Source organism: Chrysochloris asiatica, unplaced genomic scaffold, assembly GCF_000296735.1.
Source record: "Chrysochloris asiatica unplaced genomic scaffold, ChrAsi1.0 scaffold00094, whole genome shotgun sequence".
In the NCBI taxonomy this organism is placed as follows: Eukaryota; Metazoa; Chordata; class Mammalia; order Afrosoricida; family Chrysochloridae; genus Chrysochloris; species Chrysochloris asiatica.
The window spans coordinates 6555734-6561504 of NW_006408612.1; the positions used below are offsets into that span (position 1 = coordinate 6555734).

General features: G+C 38.5%; 1 pseudogene; it reads left to right on the top strand.

The window, feature by feature from the left end:
• Positions 1 to 5201, top strand: part of LOC102837097 — a 64850-nt pseudogene extending 59649 nt beyond the window's left edge.
• Positions 5202 to 5771: the final 570 nt, after the last annotated feature.

The window sequence follows — 5771 nt, forward strand, 5'->3', positions numbered from 1 at the left end:
CCCCCCTTTTAAACTAACTTCCCTCTGTCCACTGTATGCGCAGAAATCCCACCTTGGGGTAGGTGTCACCAGTGGCTCTCCCTGTTTGAGTCTCCCAGCTACTGGAGGCTCTGCACGAGCTGGTTCCCGCCCCTCCCCCTCAAGCCCAAAGGAGCTGGGGCTGCCGCAGCGCAATTTTAAGAAGCCTGTAATTCCTTGCCCAGTGATTTCTCAAAGAAGCGGGTCTAAGGGTCTGGCGCACTGAGATTCACGCGGGCTGTAAGACTGTGAGTTCCTACCTGGGAGGTTTAACTCACGAGTTGTCCCCCGCTGATCCCGGAGCCCCCACTCACCCTCACTGCCTGGCCGCCCTGGCAAACCGGAAGTCACACGCATTTGATTTTTTAACTGCTGTTTCCATAAGCGATGATTGTGGATCCAAGCAAATTGAAATTCTTGACAATTTCAATCTTTTCTCCATTTATTATCATGTTATTTATTGGTCGAATTGTGAGGATTTTTGTTGTCTCTACATTGAAGCATAACCCATACTGAAGACTGTATTCTTAGCTCCTCATCAATAAGTGCTTCAAGTCCTCTTTGCATGTTACAGGTTATTAATGCATCTTATCCAATCCTAATGGTCCAGTCTTCTTCAGAGAGGCCAAATTCTTGTATATAGTTTGAATGAGTATGGTGAAATACAACCCTGACACATACTCTTCCTGATTTTAAGCCACTAATACTCCCATGTTCTTCTCAAATGACTTCCTCTTGATCTATGTACAAATTCCATATGAACATATTCCTTTTCGTATAGTTAAGTTTTTAAGTTAGATTACTAAATTTGAAAATTGGAATTTATATCAATAAAGATGGACGTTTCTGGACCTTAGTGTTGTTGTTGTTATTGTTAAGTGCCGTCAAGTCGGTTCCAACCCATAGCTACCCTGTACAGGGTTTCCCAGGCTGTAAATCTTTACAGGAGCAGAAAGCCTGATCTTTCTCCTGTGGAGCAGCTGACCTTAAGGTTCGCTACCAGAGCTCCACTTATATCAATAAAAATGGATAGCTGTGTAACTTGGACAAATCATTTAACGTCTCTGGACCTTAATGTGCTCCTCCTTAAAACATGTATGTACAGGAGAGAGGACTGGGAAGAAAGGGAAGATGCATCAGCTCAATAGTTCCCAAATTCTGTTCCACGGTATGTCATGCTGCAAGCAGCTGATATAATTCTGTTTTTGCTGGTGATGGTAAGTGCTGTTGAGTTGGTTCCGACTCATAGTGACACCATATAGGTTTTTGAGGAGCAACTGTTGGGTTTGAACTGCCAACCTTGTGGTTCGCAGTCCAATATTGATTCTACAGTGCTACACCAATAGTCCAAAGACTTGTTATTGTTATTGTTAAGTGCTCTTGAGTTGGTTCCAACTCACAGTGACCCTGTACAGGGTTTCTGATGAGTGGCTGGTGTGTTTGAACTGCTGACTTTGCTTGTCCTATAGTGCCATACCAGAACTCTCAATACCATGTTGGCATCCTGTTATTAAATTTCTGAGCTAGTTTCTGTGGTGTAAATACTTGCACTATGGTCAATTACAAGCTGGTATCATGTGGTAGTACAAATATTTACACCACAGAAATTGGCACAGAAATTCGTATTAATCAGGCACGCACCTTCTGTTTCCCAAGAGCTGGTTACTTAACATTTACCAGTACAACAATAGTGTTCCGCGATACTCTTTGTATAGAGTTCTAAAGTCAAAGAAATTTTGGAAACAAAAAGTAAGACAAGGTGAAACAGTTCCTTTCTCTCATTCTCCCTTCCTCTCTTCCTCCCTTTGTCTCTTCTCTCCCTTCTTTCCTCTCATCTTCCTTTCTCTTTTGTCCTGAAAAATAACGTCATTTCTTAAGGCCATCAACAGAGATAGTTGTTGTTGTTGTTGTTGTTGTTGTTGTTATGTGCCGTGGAGTCGGTTCACACTCATAGCGACCCTGTAATAGCACCTCACATTATACAATTTTATGGAAGTGCTCTTTAGATAAAATTCTTAATCCTTAAAGTTTTATTCTCTCTCTCTTTTTAAAACATTTTACTGTACTTTAAGTGGAAGTTTTTATAATAGACAACTTTTCCATTTAGCAGTGCATATACTAATTGTTCAGTGACATCAGTTGTGATTCTGCAGTGTGTCTGCACTCTCCCTATTTCCATCCTGTGTTTGCCATTTCCATTCATTCAATGCCCTTGAACCTCCTTCCTTTGTCATCTTTGCTTTTGGGCAACTGTTGGCTTTTGGATCTTTTATAGTTGACTGTTCTCATCAGTACATTCCTCCTTGGTGGTGGTGTTTATTTTATAGGCCAGGCTAGTATTTGGCCAAAAGCTAATATCTGGAGGTGGCTTTAGTTCTAAGTTAGAAGGTTATTTTAGAGCAATAGTTTTGGAAGTTCTTCCAGTCTCTGTCAGACCATTAAACCAGGTTTTTGTTATTGTTGTTTTTAATGAATTTGAATTTTGATCTACATTTTCCAATCCCTTTAACCATGACTTTCTAATATGTTTCTGGCTAGAGAGGTTAGTAAATGTTGCAGGGCATCATCTCGTTGCTCTGGTCGCAGAGGTAGTGGCTCATGTGAGCCAGTTATCCTTTGGACTAATTGCTTCTGTGAGCCTTTGGGTTTCTTCATTTTCCTATGCTCTCTCTAGAGGGGAAGAGACCAGTATCTTTTCTGTTCTTTACTGTGACTGATCAAATCTTTTCCATGTCTCTGCTTTCTCCAGATTTTTTTCTTTTCACTTGTTATGTGAGTGTTATATAATATAGCTTTATATAAATTAGAAAATACAACTATACTTAGAGAATACAATATAAAAGTCCTCCCCTTCCCTAAGTAAGTTTCTTTACTACAGATCTTCCAAGCTTTGATATGCCAGTATGCACTGTTAACTTCCAGAAGGGACATCTCAAATTTTATATGAACGCAGAAACAGTTCCCACAAACATATGTGTAAATACTTCCACGGTGGTCAATTACAAGTTACCTATTACCATGCTGAATATGTGAATATTCTGTGGAAGGCAGTTTCAAAATCTTCCAAATCAGGACTAATTTGGAAGGCAGTCCTTGAACTGCCCCAGTTGTAAAATGAAACTAAGCATATAATTCTAAAGATCGGTATTATTTCAGATACAAAAATCACTCGAATAGAGGTTCCAGTTTTTGGATAAACTTGTGAAATCAGGACAAGTAATTCTGCTGATTTACTGCCAAGATGGTAAAGATTTTTGCTTTCAAGTATTGAAATTCTTATTTGATACTTATATAATATTATAGGTACACAGTGTTTTGTGAAATCTGATGAAATGCTTGCTGTCGGCCTAACTCATAAACACTCTAGAAATAGAACCTGTATAAAGTGCCTCTTGAAGTAGGAAATCATTGACAATTCTCACTAAGACCTATGTATATTTAAGAACATATCTACAAATAAATAGATAAGAGACAGATGGCTATAGAGTTTGAAAGTTTCTAGAAGGCTTTTAGAATCTGTGAATTCTATTTAAAGTTGGCTGTTACTTCTATCGAGCCTGCTTATGAAATTGATATTATTTCTACAATATATTTACAAGTTTATGTCCGCTCTTTCAACCAATGTTAAGGTATAGCATAAGACTATAATTCCATCTCAAGAAAAACTTACCCAATTATCCCAGTTGATTTACTGTCAGAGAGATCCTTTAAAGATACATCGTAGATAAATTGTAGTTATTGAAAACAATCTAGTATGAGTGTCTGGTTCAGGGTCGGCTCATACGAGACTTAGACTAGCGTTCATGTTGAATTGCGTTAGTATATAGATTCTGATAATCGCTATTAATGTAAGGTGTGATGTTAAAAATCTAAAGTAAAGCAAAAAGCCAAGGGAGATGACAACATGGATTAAAGGAATTATTGAACTCCTATTCCAGACTGCAGAGATAAATCTTAAAAGATCCCCATCTTTAAACTTACCCTTTATCTGATTGAAGTAAGCAATAAAAAACTCCGTCTGGTCTCAATGTGCTAAACGCTACTGCTGAAAGGGTGTTAGACTGAAGGAATCCAGGGGTGAGTTGTAAGTGACACAGGTACAGAACTGTTAACAATTAACCTTTTGGCATACCCAAGGGAGTCAGTCCAAGGAAGCGAGAGCTAGCTTTCTTCTCCTTTCAGTTTAGGAGTAAATGCCTTTTACAGAAAATACTGCCTGCTGACCACATTGAAGATAAAGTTGAGAAGAAGTTAATGGAACATCATCATCTATAAATTGGTTAAGTGTTGAAAAAAGTGGGCATGAATAGGGGCTGGAAAGACTCATTCTTCAGCATGTTGAATTAATGTTGAAATCTAAGGCAAACTGAACAGGACAAATAAAGATATTGCAAATAAACCCCTGTCAAAAGCAAAGATAAGCTAGGGTGATTTTCAAATTATATTTGAATATTCCTAAGGGGCAGATTATAAATCCTTGCTTACTTTGAGGATGAATGTACATGAAATGCCAGTTATCTGAGAGAGAGACTTTTCTTTGTCTCATCTCTTTCCCCAAAAGTGATAGACTCAGCTCAAGGGAAATGACTGTTTCTATGAAAGCAGATTTTTTTTTTTTTTTCCTTTTGGAAAATGAAAGAACACTGTGGTAGCTTGCCCATATTTTGATACTAGAATCTATGTCTCTAGTATTTTAAGCCTAGTTTATGGCTTTCAGTGGAGGCATTGTGGGGCAGAATATAAAGGGATGAATTCAGATTATAAGGAGTGAACCAGCTGCAAAAGATTGTCGACACAATCAAAACCAACCCCCATGACAGAGATCGTCATGTGTGCTTGGAACCCAAAAGAACTTCCTCAGATGGTGCTGCCTCTCTGCCATGCCCTTTGCCAGTTCTACTGGTGATAAATGGTGAGCTGTCCTGCCAACTGTGCCAGAGGTCAGGAGACCTAGGCCTGGGAGTGCCTTTCAACATCGCCAGCTACGTCCTGCTCACCTATACGATCACACACATCAGAGGTGGGAGATGCACATGAATCACATTGAGGCCTTGAAAATTCAGCTCCAGTGAGAACCAAGAAGTTTCTCCAAGCTTGACATCCTTGATGATTTCAAAGCTGAAGATTTTCAGATTGAAGGATACCATCCTCCTCCGACTATTAAACTAGAAATGACTATCTAGAGATCCTGTAAAGGACTTGTTTCAAGGAGGATGTCACCTGTAAGGGGTGGGGCTGGGTGCCCAGGCTAGAAAATTCTTTATGCTATACAGGACAAAGGAATTTGGTCAAAACCCTGTTGGTTACCTATCAGTTATTAGCCATTAAAAACTGCTTCCTTTTAAGCATGTTGTCAATAATAAATAGAACTGTGCCAGTTCTTTTAATAAAAAAAAGGTCTTGAACTTGGTTAAGTCACTGAGGATGTATGAAAATGCTGAAATGATGAATAATGTTAGGCACGTGAAAATTTACATGCTCTTAACATAAACGCACATATGCATTTCAGTGAATTTCAAGAATTCTTTAAACTGTTTTCTCAAACTTGAATGAACTGAATAGCACCATCAATTATAATGTATGATGCGGTTATGAACATTTAAAGTTATTTGCTTTATATATTGTTGCAATAAAGCCATATTCTGTATCTGTCAATTTAAAAAATCTTGCTGCCATTTGTCTGCCCAGTTCTTGCCTAAAATAATTGTATTTGACTAATAAACACTCCCAAACAAACAAACAAAAAACATCAT